Source organism: Gigantopelta aegis, chromosome 15, assembly GCF_016097555.1.
Source record: "Gigantopelta aegis isolate Gae_Host chromosome 15, Gae_host_genome, whole genome shotgun sequence".
NCBI classification, from domain to species: Eukaryota; Metazoa; Mollusca; class Gastropoda; order Neomphalida; family Peltospiridae; genus Gigantopelta; species Gigantopelta aegis.
In genome coordinates, this window is record NC_054713.1 from 36035353 (window position 1) to 36052242 (window position 16890).

At 36.5% G+C, this 16890-nt stretch overlaps 1 protein-coding gene across 1 annotated transcript in view; it reads right to left on the reverse strand.

Moving 5' to 3' along the window:
- LOC121389795 overlaps positions 1–16890 on the reverse strand; it is an 84491-nt gene that overhangs the window by 40183 nt on the left and 27418 nt on the right. The gene's annotated exons all lie outside the window — the stretch shown is intronic.

Consider the following 16890-nt stretch of genomic DNA (forward strand, 5'->3'; position numbering starts at 1 on the left):
CAATAAAGTGTAATTTTCCCCATTGCCCGCGCTGAATGAATCATCGCGCGCCCAGTTCGTAACGTAATTACAGACTTCTCGGTTAACGCTCGGTTCCCTCGCGCCTTCGCCGACCTTCAGTGCGTTCGTATATCGATATACAAGTGGTGTTTGTGTTTGTGTGTGTGTGTGTGTGTGTGTGTGTGTGTGTGTATGTGTGTGCGCGCGTGTGTGTATGTATAATATATATATATATATATATATATATATATATATATATATATATATATATATATATATATATATATACTACACACAAAAAGTTAAGCAATTCATAATCGAAAAGGTATGGGTTTTTTAACGACACCACTAGGGCTAAAAGGTGTGAAGAAAGGGTAATTCTAAGGTATAGTCTTAGAGAGGAAACCCATTAGTGTCGAGAGATTTTTTATATGAACTTATTCACTCAGGACAGCACATACCACGGCTTTTGATATACTAACTGGGACGAGAGAAAAAACCCACACAACAACAACCAGAGAATAGGTCAACTGGAGTGATTCGATCCTACGACACAGGCATCTCAGGCGAGCTTTAAACCTACTGAGATAGATCCCATCCATTACAATCGAAATGATACACTGTCTAATAGAAGAAGAAGTTGTTTTGTTTAACGACACCACTGGAGCACATTGATTAATTAATCATCGGCTATTGAATGTCAAACTTTTGGTAATTCTGACTCGTAGTCATCAGAGGAAACCTGCTACATTTTTCATAATGAAGTAAAGGATCTTTTTTATGAACTTTCTTCCCACAGACAGGAAAGCACATACCACTGCCTTTGTCCAGGTGTAATGCACTGGTTGGAACGAGAAAAACAAACAATCAACTGAATGGATCCATCGAGGTAAATCCCCCCCCCCCCCCCCCCCCCCCTCCCCGTCTAATAGCAATCTGTAAACTGGTGCCGAGTATATTCTGTAATGTAATTGCTTAATTATATTCTTTTTCCACGGCATCAAATTCATTGTTTTCCGGGCATCACCCGCAAATTCAATGACGTCATTCGAAAGTGGAACAGGTTACATGTAAGTATTTAATATGGTCTACAATTAGAATGGAGATAAGTATTTCTTGAAGAAAAAAATACGAGATATTCATTTGGTTCTGTGGGAAAAAAACATTTCAGTTTACAGTGGACATAACCATAAGGAGGTTTAAGATTTGCTACCGTCTTTGGTGAAAAAAAGAAGACATTTGCGGGCATCAAGTAGACAATAACAACCGCAAATCTATTGTATAGTCTTAGAGAGGTCTATATTGTTATCAGCAAAGTGGGTTGTTGCTGAGAACAACCTGTGTAAGATATCTCGGTAATTTGACCAGGCTGGGGGACGGAAAGTAGCCCAGTGGTAAAGCGCTCCCTTCATGCGCGGTCGGTTTAGGATCGATCCCCGTCGGTGGACCTATTGGACTATTTCTCGTTCCAGCCAATACTCCACAACTGGTGTAACAAAGGCCGTGGTATGTATTATCCTGTCTGTGGGATGATGCATATAAAATATCCCTTGCTGCCAATCGAAAAGAGTAGCCCATGAAGTGGTGACGGCTTGTTTCCTTTCTATATCTGTGTGGTCTTTAACCATATGTCTGACGCCATATAACCGTAAATAAAAATGTGTTGAGTAGGTCGTTAAATAAAACATTTCCTTCTTCCTTCCTTTTTGACCAAGCTGGTTATACCTCGTAATCGTCCTTAAAGTTAAAATGACACTCGGGAGCTGTGGCTGTATGTTAAGGCGCAGACCCTAGTTTCAGCACATGGACACTAAGTTTACTTAAAGGGACAGACCCTAGTTTCAACCCATGAAAATTAACACTAAGTTTAGTTAAAGGGACAGACCCTAGTTTCAACCCATGAAAATTAACACTACTAAGTTTAGTTAATCTACAAACCTGTAACACATTTGGATAAAGTTACAATTGAGTGAAACATGAGTCTGTGACTTTGAAATGGTGAAATGCCCTCATAAAATAGATTAAAACTCTTACTTCTCAGACGCACGCGCGTTTTTAAAAATATGAGAAATTCATTTTGTGATATTAAAAATACCAGGATGACCAACAATACTTCGAATGTAGGGAAATGGATAATCTAAACAATAAAATGTAAGCAAAGTATGATTTCAGTTATCAAAAACGGCTCTAATAGTAAAAACAAATATGCCTTAGTGTTTAAAAACTAGGGTATGTCTCTTTAATCTATAAACCTGCAGCAAACATTTAGATAAGGTTATAACAGAGAGAAGCTAAAGTATGTGATGTTTAACTAGAGTTTGTCTGCAATACTCATTACTTCATAGAAGAACGTGCGTTTGTAGAATTATGAAAATGCATTTTAAGATATTACAAACCCTGATGACCAGAACCATTTCAGGTGTACGAAAATTAAATTTCTAAACAATAAAATTTAAGTACTTCTAATTAATATATCAAAAACGGCTTTAATAGTGAAAAATATGTCGTTAGTGTTTAAAAACTAGGGTCGGGTCACTTTAAAAAAAAAAAAAAATTATTTTCTTTTTTTTTCGTCCTAGTGTTTATATTAGGCCAAACTTAATTTTATTTCCTAGTATATATTTGGTTTTTATAAGTACGAAATTAACGGGAGACCAAATCCAGTTTGGGCCATAGGCGCACGGGCTTCCATTTTTGTAAAGGGGGTGGAGGCGGGGGGGGGGGGGGGGGGGCAGGTAAACTTTTGCCCGAAATAAACAGAAATGCCCGAATATGTTTAACAACATTTATTCACACTAGCGTCACTACCAACCAGCTATATAGGGTTGCAAACGAAGCACTACGCATTTTTACATGGATTACTAATTTTGAGGGTAGAATGATGGAAATACACGGTAAAAAGACCTAAGGTTATAACATTTTGCCCGAATATCTGTATAATTTTTGCCCGAATTTTACTGCAGCACCCCTGGCTCGTACGCTTATGTTAGTCTTTGTGTTTTCATAAATCAACTTTCCGACGGTACGCAGACATATTTGATCATCAATATGTCATACACACGTGTGTACCAAAATACCCCAACGTTGGCCCAAAGGCTGCAACCATGAAAACACAATGATCACACATCTGTATATGTATACAAACTTTAGACATGGTCAGGCATCCATTGTAACATGTATCCCACTAATAACATCTTTTTAGCGACAAAACTCAATTACCAAATATAGTTTCTTGTTTAGAATACCAGTGTCTGTAGATTCAGTGTGTTTCTGGTCGCGTAGCTTAAACCATAAGCGTACGGGACGGGGGGGGGGGGGGGGGGGGGGGGGGGGGAGTGCTGGAGCAAAACCTCAAATTCGGGCAAAAAAGATACAGATATTCGGGCAAAATGTGCTAACCAGTGATTCGTTTGCAATCCTATATAGCTGTTTGGTAGTAATGCTAATATGAATCAAATTAATGTTGTTATCCAGATTCGGGCTCTTTCGTTTAATTCGGGCAAACACCAGCCTGCCCCCTACAAAAATGGGAGGTATGAAGACTAAACAGACAAACATTAAATCGCTGAACTTGCTGCGGAGCAGTATACAATTATTACACGCATACGGTCAGTTTTGGTAGGAATAGCTCATATGGTGATATCGGCTTTCCTTTTTTACTCTAGACCAATGATAATAAATAAATAAAGATGTAGCCTATACGTTAGAGAACTAATAATTGTATTTCGAATTGTTACCAGGTGCCGTTAAACAAACCCTATTTTCCTATCCTCTGATCAGGCGCATGTACTGGGTGGGGGATTGAGACCCCCCTCCTCACGCTAATTGTCTTCGTCTTTTTTTTCAATATATGTTCCGAGATTGGAGAGAGAAGAGAGAGTACCTTTTAACATACCCCTATACCACTAAGGTTTCGGGCATGCAGCGTTTGAATGGCTCGTGTTTTACGTACAATCAATAACAGTAAGTAATGACGCTGTCGTAAGTAATAACGCATTAGCGCAGCGTCAGGTGTAGTCATGGACGCACTTTTAAAATCGGCCGTAAACATACGTGCTGTGGTAACAGATTGAACAATATAATTTAGGTATGAATGAATCATATCAAAATATGCGCCGTAGGGTTCATAATAATATTATTATGAAACGACGAAATTATAATAGAATATATCATGAACCGAAATACACAATCCTCCATTTTCTATAGTTTATATATATCTATCTATATCTATATCTATATCTATATATATATATATATCTACATTGTGTATATATATATTTTTTTTTTTCCTATCTTCTATGCTGTATAATTCAACATGAAACAAAACACATAGTTCTTTATTCGCTATAATTTAGCATGAAGCGAAACACACGATTCTCTATTATCCATAAATCAGCATAAAACGAATGCACTATTCTCTATTCTCTGTATTTCGGTATGAAGCAAAATACAGGATTCTCTTTATCTATGTGTCAACATGAAAAACCCCAGAATTCTCTATTCTCTATATGAAATCCATTAGTGTGAACCAAAACACAGGAATGTGTATTTTCTATTCTCAGAATGAAACAAAACACAATATGATTCTCTATACTTCCTTATAAATCAAAACACAGGAATCTCTATTTTCTATCTTTCAGTATAAATGAAATCTATTCTCTACACTTCAACAATTCAGTATAAAACTCTATTCTCTATACTTATACTAGTATAAAACAAAGCATTATTTAGTATCTATATTTCAGCACGAAACCTAAACACAGGAACGTATATTCTCTATAATTCAATATATTCAAAACACAGGTTTCTGTATTCCCTATACTTTAATAATAACAATATTCTCTATTCTCTATAATGCATTACAAAACTCTATTCTCTATTCAGTGACAACAAAACTCTTTATTATGTTTACTTCAGTATAAAACAAACTACAGGATTCTTTGTTCTCTATAAAACAATATTCATCAGTATAAAACGGAAGACACGATGCTTTGTTTTCTATTCTTCAGTATAAAACAAAACATAGTCTCTGTTCTTTATACTTCATTAAAAAATAAAACTATACACAGAATTTTCTTTTCTTTATACTTTAGTATGTCACGATGATCTATTCTCAATACTTCAGTATAACACAAAAACATAATTCTCTATATTTCATTATAACACAAAAACATAATTATCTATTATCTATACTTCAGTATAACACAAAAACATAATTCTCTATTCTCTATATTTCAGTATAATACAAAAACATAATTATCTGTTCTATATTTCAGTATAACACAAAAACATAATTCTCTATTCTCTATATTTCATTATAACACAAAAACATAATTCTCTATTCTCTATACTTCAGTATAACACAAAAACACAATTCTCTATTCTCTATATTTCAGTATAACGCAAAAACATAATTCTTGATTCTCTATATTTCAGTATAACAACAACAAAAAATTCTCTATTCTCTATATTTCAGTATAATACAAAAACATAATTATCTATGTTCTATATTTCAGTATAACACAAAAACATAATTCTCTATTCTCTATATTTCAGTATAACACAAAAAAACATAATTCTTGATTCTCTGTATTTCAGTATAACATAAAAACATAATTCTCTATTCTCTATACTTCAGTATAACACAAAAATACAATTCTCTATTCTCTATACTTCAGTATAACACAAAAACATAATTCTCTATATTTCAGTATAATACAAAAACATAATTATCTATGTTCTATATTTCAGTATAACACAAAAACATAATTCTCTATTCTCTATATTTCAGCATAAAACAAAACACGTATCTCTCTTCTTTATATTTTTATAAAAGGTTTTCTATAATCTAAACTTCAGTATAAAAGAAAACACAGTATTCTCATTTCCCGATACTTCTCTGTTTCCTATATTCCAGAAAGTACACAAAACATAGGATTCAGTATACAGACAAAACAGGTTTGTCTATTCTCTATTTCAGAATTTAAAAAATGGGATTATGTACATTTTATTGTCAAGCAAAACACATGATTCTTCTCTATAGGGGCGGAATTTAACTCATTCGATTGATCTCTTGCCTATGGTGATTTAGTCATAGGGTCACACACACACACACACACACACACACACACACACACACACACACACACACTTAATTGTGTTTTTCCCGTCCCACTCAGTGCCTCATACATTTTGGTATATCAAAAGTTGTAGTATATTCTGAACTGCTGTCCTGTTTGTAGGAAAGTGTGTATAAAACATCCCTTGCTCATACTGGGAAAATGTAGTTTTCTTTTAAGACTATGTGTCAAAATTAACAAATGTTTGACATCCAATATTCAATGAGTAATTAATGTGTTCTAGTGGTGTCTTTAAACACATTTTTCTGTATACGTCTGTACAAAACATGACGTTATCCAGTGATAAAGCAGTTGTCGCTTAATGCGCGGTCGGTCTGTGATCGATCCTCGTCGGTGAGCCCATTTGGCTATTTCTCGACTGGTATATCAAAGGCCGTGTTAGGTGCTATCTTGTCTATGCAAAAATGTAGCGGGTTTTCTCTAAAGACTAACTGCCACAATTAACAAATGTTTGACATTCAATAGCCGATTATTAATTAATAAGCTCTAGTGGTGTGCGTGACACAAAACAAACTTTTAACTATTCTGTATACGTATGCACAAAGCATGTTTACGATTCAACAGCCTCTCGTATGACGAATAATCATCTACCTACGACGTAGACATTTTATAACTCTGACCTTTTAACATTTACACACACAACACAGGAACATACGACAATCGATTCCGTATATTTTTGCATTAAAATATTGTCGATATTTGGCGTTTTTTTCTTTTCATGACGTGTTTGTTATGAATAATAGACACGATTACTACAATTTCATCGATCATGCTTTTGTTTGCGACCTTATTCCCAGCGGTGTTAGCAAAAAACACACAAAAAACCCCACACAAAAACCCCGTAGTTTCTGCGGTTTGAGGTAAGTGGAATATTAACACGAGTTAAACTGCTCTTTGACGTATTTGTGGCTATTTTCGCCTAATTTCGTTACATAACATCTAAAACAAGTATCCATGTGAGAATTGTTTTGGCACAAAATTATATCTCACCACATGAAAGAAGAACGAAATAGGTTAGAGTAAACTAATTATGATCCCAGAGGCGGTAATATTAACTATAAAATATGTCAGATAAGGTGTCGTGGCCTCCCCAAAAATATGACTCCCGTGGAGATTGGCAGTCTTCGTTTGACGAGGCTATTTACACGATCGCGTGTATATAGCCACTTCTATGTTAAATGACAGAGATGGCGATATCCATTGTGGTTGTATTTATGGAATTCATCTTTGTACGCAATATTTAGCACCATATGTGTACGGTAGTCGACTGAATCTGAGCGCAAAAAGATCCTTGCGAAGTGTGGCATCGGGTAAGTACAAATAAGGCTGTTGGCAGTACAAATCAAAAGATGAAATGCCGTCAGAATGATCAGAAACTTTTAAAAAAGGCCTTGTGTATTATATTATCGATTCCTTGGTAACAAACAGGTTTTTTTTTTTTATTGTGGATACTGGTGTACACATGATTTATATTGAAAGTGCCACCAAAGCTGTCTATGAGTTTGTTAAATTGCATAAAACAAAAACTATTTAGTAATTGCTGTCAGGACGACAAAATGAGCAAATTATACAGGCCAGTGTCGGTGTTTTATAAGGGGGAGGGGTAATAAACTAGGTAAGTCATGAATACAGACGCATGTGCAGGGGGGTCCGGGGTCGAAACCAAATCCCCGCCCCACTCTAGCAAATAATATTATATAGTTTCAGTATATTTTTCAGGCGAGCATCACTCACCTCCCATTCCTACGCCCTCGCCACAGTTAGAATTCCCGCACACGCGCCTGGTATATCATATGCGTGTATAGTTCAAAAAGGTGTAGCTGTATTTGTCAATGTTGAAATGTCGTCATTTTTATACCATATCACCAGACAGTTACTAAACATCACGATCTATTCTAAAAAGTTTCACATTAAAGGGACATACCCCAGTTTTTAAACACTGGGGCATATTTTTGACTATTATAGCAGTTTTTGATAACTGAAATCATACTTTACTTTGATTTTATGGTTTAGATTATCAATTTCCGTACATTCACAGTGTTTTTGGTCATCCTGGTGTTTTTAATATCACAAAATGCATTTCTCATATTTTATTTTTAAAAACGCACGTGCGTCTGAAAGGTAACGGTTAATGCAGTCGAGTTTTAGTCTATTTTTAGAAGGTATTTCACCATTTCAAAGTCACAGACTCAGGTTTCACTCAATTTTAACTTTATCCAAATGTGTTACAGGTGTGTAGATTAACTAAACCTAGTGTTAATTTTCACGGGTTGAAACTAGGGTATGTCCCTTTAAAAATATACACTGCGTTGTACCTTTGATTCATGGTGTGGCGACTTTGTTACTTAATTCACGGTGATGTTAGATTAATATTGTGATTTTAAATGATGATGATGAGATATTGTGACTTTAAATTATGACAATGGAGCAATACTGTCACTTTAAATGACGAGGATGAGATATTGTGACTTTAAATGATGACAGTGATGCGAAAGTGTGACTTAAAATGGTGGTATGGCGAGATGGTGACTTTTAATGATGCTGAGGGAAGATTGTGACTTTAAATAATGATGAACTTTGCAACTTTAAACGATGGTGCGGCGAAATTGTGACTGAAAATGATGGCGAGTTTATGACTTTAAATGATGGTCGGGCAAAACAGATTTTAAATCAAGATGAATCTAGATTATGACTTTAAAGGGACATTCCTGAGTTTGTTGCAATTTTTAAGATGTTATAGAATAACTAAGACTTTTTAACGATTGTAATTACATATCAAATATATTTTTCTGCATAAAATATTAGTGGCTGTATATTAAACATGTTTCTGATCGTTCTTATATTTGTACTAGGTTAAATTTCATTTTATTTCCTAATTTTTATTTTTTTCGTACATACGAAATTACTTGAAGACAAAATCCAGTTTGGCTTCTTACAAATATTAAGACGACTAGAAACACATTGAATATACAGACACTGATATTGTAAACGAAAAAATATATTTAATATGTAAGTTTAATCGTAGAAATATTTTATTAGTCGGAAACATCTTACAACCCAGCAAACTCAGGAATGTCCCTTTAAACAATGTTTGTTTGTTGTTGTTTGTTTTTGTGGTTTTATAAACGATGTTTAGGCTATATTCTAACTTTAAATAATAATGAAGCTAGATTGTCACTCTAAACAATGGCAAGAGGAAATTCCCAATGACATGGATTTCACTCCATCATGGTTCAGTTAAGGTGATGCGATAGCTAGATTTGGTTTCCAACAATTAATGTTTTTTTTTTTTTTATTATCCATTTTTAGAGAAATAAGTCCCTTTGAGGCGAGAATGCGACTTTAAATTTTCTAAATGTGTGTCCGGTGCCAAATAAGTTGGCAACATTCAGACTGTAAGTATCTCGGAGGAGATATTTAACACTGCACAACGTTACAACCGCAGGACTAATTACCCACCACATGAGTCCCGCCAATTTGCATTCTCGATGACGTCTGCGGGGAATTACGCGCGCACGTTGCGACGTATTCTTGCGCGTTTAAATCATGATAGTCGCTGTTACAGTGTTGGTTGCTTAATCAGGGTTCGAAATTAACCACGGCAACGACTTGTCGCTGTGCCGGTGGTAAAGCGCTCGCCTGATGCGCGGTCGGTCTAGGCGCAACCTCCGTCAGTGAGTATCGTGTTCCAGCCAGTGCGTCACGAATGGTATATCAAAGGTATGTGGATGGTTGATATAAAAGACCCCTTGCTACTAATGGAAAACTGTAGCTGGTTTTCTCTCTAAGACTATATGTCAAAATTACCATTTGTTTGACATCCAATAGCCGATGATTAATAAATCAATGTGTTCTAGTAGTGTCGATAAACAAAATAAACTTTAACTTTTTAATTATAGCCGTGCAACAGAGTTGGTATTTTCAGGGTTCGAAATTAACCGTTGTGCCCTACGTCATACTCTTCCCATACATTGTAAATGTGAAAATAAATTAGTAAATTATCATAGGTAGCATGATAAATCCTACAAATCGAATCCAACAAATTGCATCTAGGCTAGTTAGTTAAAATATGAACAATAAAAACCCGTTATACGTCATCGGTGCTGTATCTCTGCACAGTGCAGAGTCCAATGGGCATAAGGCAAACTAGTGGTTGATTCAATGAATCTCTATCTAGTGCCTCGTCTATTAGGAGGACAGCCACTCCCGAGAAGATCCTTTACTGCAGATGTCATCCCTCTTGCACCACCACAGAGAAGACTGCCACTCCCAGACTACTTTTTTTTATATAAAATGAAACTAACACTGAACAGAGCTCATTGGAATAAATACAATTGAGATGGCATGTTTTGTTTAACGACACTACTAGAGCATAGTGATTTATTAATCATCGGCTATTGGATGTCAGCTATTTGGTAATTCTGACATATAGGCTTAGACAAGACACTCGCTACATTTTTCCATTAGTAGCAAGTGATCTTTCATATGCACCATCACAAAGACAGGATAGCACATACTATGGTCTATTTCTCGCTCCAGCCAGTGCACCACGACTGGAATATCAAAGGTCGTGGTATGTGTTGTCCTATATGTTGGATGATGCATATAAAAGATCCCTTGCTACTAGTGGGGAAAATGGTGTGGGTTTCCTCTCTAAGACTATATGTCAAAATGACCAAATGTTTGACATCCAATAGCCGATGATTAATAAATCAATGTGCTCTAGTAGTGTCGTTAAACAAATCAAACATTAATTTGAGCTGAATTAATTTTGTTTTAACAAACCTGTCCCGCGTTTAAAGAAGTTTGTTTTGTTTAACGACACCACTAGAGCACATTGATTAATCAATCATCATCTATTTGGATGTAAAACATTGAGTAATTCTGACTCGTAATCATTAGAGGAAACCCGCTATATCTTTCCCAAATGCAGTAAGGGATCTTTTATATGCACTTTCCCACAGACAGGATAGCACATACCACAGCCTTTGATATACCAGTCGTAGTGCACTGGCTGGAACGAGAAATAGCCCAATGGGCCCACCGATGGGGATCGATCCCACACCGACCGCACATCAAGCGAGCGCTTTACCACTGGGCTGCGTCCAGCCTCTGTTCCGCGTTTGGAAATAATATGAACTTTAAGCTATTATACATGCTAGAATGATCAGTATCGCATCGAATATACAGACACTGATATTGTCTACACAAATTAAAAAAAAAAAATTAAAATTATTGCGTCATTGTTGTCGTTAAAAAGGGATTTATTAGTCCGAAACGTGCTACAATGGGAGGTAACACAGGACTATCACTTTAGCATACATACGGCCATGACAATGGTGGCTGCATTCAAATCCGAATAATAATATTAAAACATTAACTGAAAATACCGGAAATTATGGTTTCTTTGATTGAAAAATAAAATAATAATAAAATAGGAAATAATAGGGTTTTGACTGAATAGGATTGAAATAATAAGAAAGCAATGCAATCTTTTTTTCCCCCTTTTTTTCTTCTTCTTCTTTTTTCTTTCTTGTCTTTCTTCTAATCATATCAAACATTCCTTGCAGAGTGTGGCATCGGGTAAGAACAAAGAAGTGTGTGCACGGGCAGTGCAAATAAAAAGAGGATAAACGATCAGAACAATCGAAAACTGTTAAAGAGACAGACCCTAGTTTCAACTCGTGAAAATTAACACTAAGTTTAGTTAATCTACAAACCTGTAACACATTTGGATAAAGTTACAATTGAGTGAAACCTGAGTCTGTGACTTTGAAATGGTGAAATACCCTCTAAAAATAGACTAAAACTCGACTTCATAACTGTTACTTCTCAGACGCACGTGCGTTTTTAAAAATATGAGAAATGCATTTTGTGATATTAAAAACACCAGGATGACGAAAAACACTTCGAATGTACGGAAATTGATAATCTAAACCATACATTCTAAGTAAAGTTTGATTTCAGTTATCAAAAAAACGGCTATAATAGTCACAAATATGCCTTAGTGTTTAAAAACTAGAGTATGTCCCTTTAAAATCGGTGATGTTTTAAATGGGGAAATACCGTCTAAAAATGCTTTGGTTCTCAGACGAACGTGCGTTTTTAGAATTATCAAACAATTTATTTTGGTGTATTACCAAATCCTAGATGACAAGCACCACTTCAGATGTACGAAATATTCTAAATAACAAAATGTAAATCCATCTAATTTAAATGATTATAATCGGCTTAAATAGTAAAAAAATACGTCATAGTGTTTAAAAACTAGGCTCTGTCCAGTAGAAAATAGGTTATGCACTTTGTGATTCTAACGATATTGGTGATGAATATCATTATCTATTCACTTGTGCCTTCTTTACTAAGTCTCAAAAAACACTCCTAAACAATATTATTATGTGAACCCCAGTACCCTAAAATTTAAAGAGTTAATGACTAGTAATAAAATAGGTGTCCTAAGAAAAGTCAGCAAATTAATTAAAGAAATTAATGATAAATTTAAAAGACCATAGCTATTTGTATCAACATATACCACATCACTCGAGTTAAATATGCTTTATTATTATATCACAGATATCCCTATTTTAATAAATCGAAATATACTAGTACATGACATTGTATAACAAATTATATAATGAACTTCAATTACTCTACTATACCGAATATTATTGGCTTATTGTACACATGTATTTTTGTTATATCCACTCATTGTATTTCAGTATTAATGTATTTATATAATTTAACTATCAATATACTATATTATTTACTATTTAATGTTCTCCTGTAAACCCTGTCCTGTCTTGTCACATATTATATTATGTAATTATTCATGTTTCCCCATATGCCGTTGCCTAACGGCCTGGGTGTAATAAAGTTCTGTTCTGTTCTTCTATCACTTTAAATAGCCCTTGCGTATTATATTGTGTTGTGTTGTGTTGTGTTGTGTTGTGCTGTGTTGTGTTGTGTTGTGTTGTATTGTATATATATATATATATATATATATATATATATTACATTGTAGAGATAATTGAGTAGAGCATTCTCAGGCCAGTGTAAGTAGTTTACATCCAGACTCATGAACATCTTACCATACATATCTTCATGTAATAGACCCATTCTATGATTATTGTTTTTTTCCCGTCCCAACCAGTAACCCACAACTGTTATGTCAAAGGTCGTCGCATGCATCGGTTGAGCGCTGTCTAAGATTCTTGGGTAGTATGATCAAACCTTGTCGGCAGGCTCACTGGGGTTTGTTCCCGTCCCATCCAGTGCTTCGCGACTGGTATCTCAAAAGCCGTGGTATGTGCTGTCCTGTCTGTAGGTAAGTGCATGGAAATAATGAAGTTAGTTAACTTTAAGACTGGACACGTCAAAAATCACGAAATGTTTGACATTCAATACCGGATGGTTACTAAATTAATTTGCTCTAGTGGTGTCGTCAAACAAAACAGACTTTAACTTTACCAACATATGTACACAGTCAATGATACCACCATCCACCCCACCGCTCCCCACAGAGACAGAATATGCAAATTCAAAACGACAAAGACGAATTATGGTGCATTCGACCACGTACCCCCCCCCCCCCCACCCACCCACCATTCCCTCTTACAGGTTAACAAAGAATAAAATCAAATTTTAAAAGTTAAAGTTGGTCTTGTTTAACGAACCACTAGAGCTCTGTCATTTATTGGATGTTAAACGTAGTCATCAGAGGAAACCTGCTACATTTTCCATCAGCAGCAAGAAATCTTTTATATGCACTTTCCCCACAGACAGGACAGCACATACCATGGTCTTTGATACATCAATCGTGGGGCATTGGTTGGGGCGGGTAAAATCCAATGCGTCTGCCAGTGTGGTACGAACCTACGACCCGAGAGACAGAGGCGAGCGCTCTACCGACTGAGCTAAATCATTCCGCAGTCAAAGAAAGAAACGTTTTATTAACGACGCACTCAACACATTTTATTTACGATTATATGGCGTCAGACATATGGTTAAGGACCACACAGATTTTTTAGAGAAAACCCGCTGTCGCCACTATATGGGCTACTCTTCCGATTAGCAGCAAGGGATCTTTTATTTGCGCTTCCCACAGGCAGGATAGCACAAACCATGGCCTTTGTTGAACCAGTTATGGATCACTGGTCGGTGCAAGTGGTTTACACCTACCCATTGAGCTTTGCGGAGCACTCACTCAGGGTTTGGAGTCGGTATCTGGATGAAAAATCCCATGCCTCGACTGGGATCCGAACCCAGTACCTATCAGCCTGTAGACCGATGGCCTACCACGACACCACCGAGGCCGGTCATTCCGCAGTCAAGAGCCTGAAAACTTGAGAACGAGTGTGGTATGTACGTTTGTCAGCCTAAATGTGCGTGTGTGGATGTTGGTGCGTGTCTAGAGCACATTTATTTATTAATCATCAGCTATTGGAAGGAAATGTTTTATTTAACGACGAACTCAACACATTTTATTTACGGTTACAAGGCGTCGGACACATGGTTAAGGACCACACAGATATTGAGAGAGGAAACCCGCTGTCGCCACTTCATGGGCTACTCTTTTCGATTAGCAGCAAGGGATCCTTTATATGCACCATCCCACAGACAGGGTAGTACATACCACGGCCTTTGTTACACCAGTTGTGGAACACTGGTTGGAACGAGAAATAGCCCAATGGGCCCACCGACGGGAATAGATCCTAGATCGATCGCGCATCAAGCGAGCGCTGTTCCCGGCCATTGGATGTCAAGCATATGGTCATTTTGACGTATGACTTAACATATGACTAAAGAAAGTATGGCCATTGAACACGAAGAGTTAAAATTTCTTTTGTTTCACGACACCACTAGAGCACATTGATTTATTAATCATCGGCTATTGGATGTCAAACAGATGGTCATTTTGACATACAGTCTCAGAGAGGAAACCCGCTACCTTTTCCCCATTAGTAGCAAGGGAACTTTTATAGTATACAGCATCCCATAGACAGGATAGCATATACCACGGCCTTTGATATGAACGAGAAATAGCTCAATGGGCCCACGACGGGGATCGATCCCAAACTGACCGCGCATCAAGCGAGCGCTTTATCACTGGGTTACGTCCCGTCCCTGTCTTTGAATATGGAAGTGTGTTTGTGTAACTCCATATATGTACATGTTTGTGTGTGCGTGTATCATACACTGGATGTATTGGTATGGGTTATTATTCTATTACGAGTATATCGTTAATCAAGTATTGTACAGATGTCACTACACACCACCACAACTCATTGATTATTTAATCATTGGCTATTGGATGTCAGACATTTGGTAATTGCGATACGTAGTCTTCAGAGGAAACCCGCTGTATTTTTTTCCAAGGTAGAAATAAATAAATAAATAAATTGTCTTAAAGACGCATTGAACAGAACACTGTGTGTTAAGTTTTGTATAGCACAGCGATATCACACGTGTGGGAGCTCGATTTAAAGGCACTGTCCCGAGTTTGCAGTCATTTTAACACGTTTTCGGCAAATGAAATATTTTTTACATTATTAAAACTACAATTTAGACTACTTATATTTCTTACTTAGAATCTGAATATCTTGATAACCAATGCATTTCTGGATATCGTAATGTTTTGTAGTATCTCAATATTGATTTTTGTCTTAAAAAATATAATTTCGTACGTACGAATTTGTTATGTCTTCAACTGCCAAAAGAAATTTGAAATAATTTGTCCAAAGTTCTATACAAATGTATTTACTCGTATAATGTTTTGTATTTATAACATGTTAAGATAAGATGGCGTTTTAAAAACAGGAAATTTTGATAGGGTTGAAAACTCCGGATAGTGTCTTTATCGACATCTGATTGGCTGCCCCATGATGATGTCACGGACGCCAATGTCACTGCGACCAATGGAAAGCATATGAAAGCTATTCGAGAATGCTATTCATCCACTGAGCATTATATTATTGGGTTGGTTCACAGCGCACCCTCCCCTAGATCGGCGCCTGACTAGTAAGTTTTAGCACTGGTTTCAACTCTAATTGGGGTGGGGAGGGATTTAGCTCAGTCGGTAGAGAGCTCGGCTCTGGATGGAACGTCCTCGGTGAGTCCATTCTCTGAGAGTTTTGTCCCAAGTCTCAAACAGTGCTTATGTTTCAAACTATGACTAATACATCAAATGCCGTGGTATGTACTGTCTTGCCTGTCGTAAAATGTAGATGAACATACATACACAAACACACACACACACAGAGAGAGAGAGAGAGAGAGAGAGAGAGAGAGAGAGAGAGAGAGAGAGAGAGAGAGAGAGAGAGAGAGAGAGAGAGAGTGAGAGAGAGAGAGGGGGGAGAGCGAGAGAGAAATAGAGAGGGAGGGGGGATAGGAAGAGAGGGAGACAGAGACAGAGAGAGACAGAGAGAGAACAACATGCCATTTTTCCCCATTTTTTATTGCATGAGCTTATAGCGCGCAAGAATATTATATCTCAAGACCGCATATCGGTCGAGTGGTATAAATCTTACGCACTATAAATGAGTGCAATAAATAACATGGCAAAACGACTGGTATGTGGTTCTGTATTTATTACATATCACCTTTATATATTATGATTAACAAATGTTTAATTAAATAACACAACTACATGTAGTTTCATCTGGAAAGTTAGTTGAATGTTATGGATTTCACAGAATGCTGAGCATCCTGCTGAGCATCCTGGTTCGAGCGAACACGTGAACTACGCATGCGT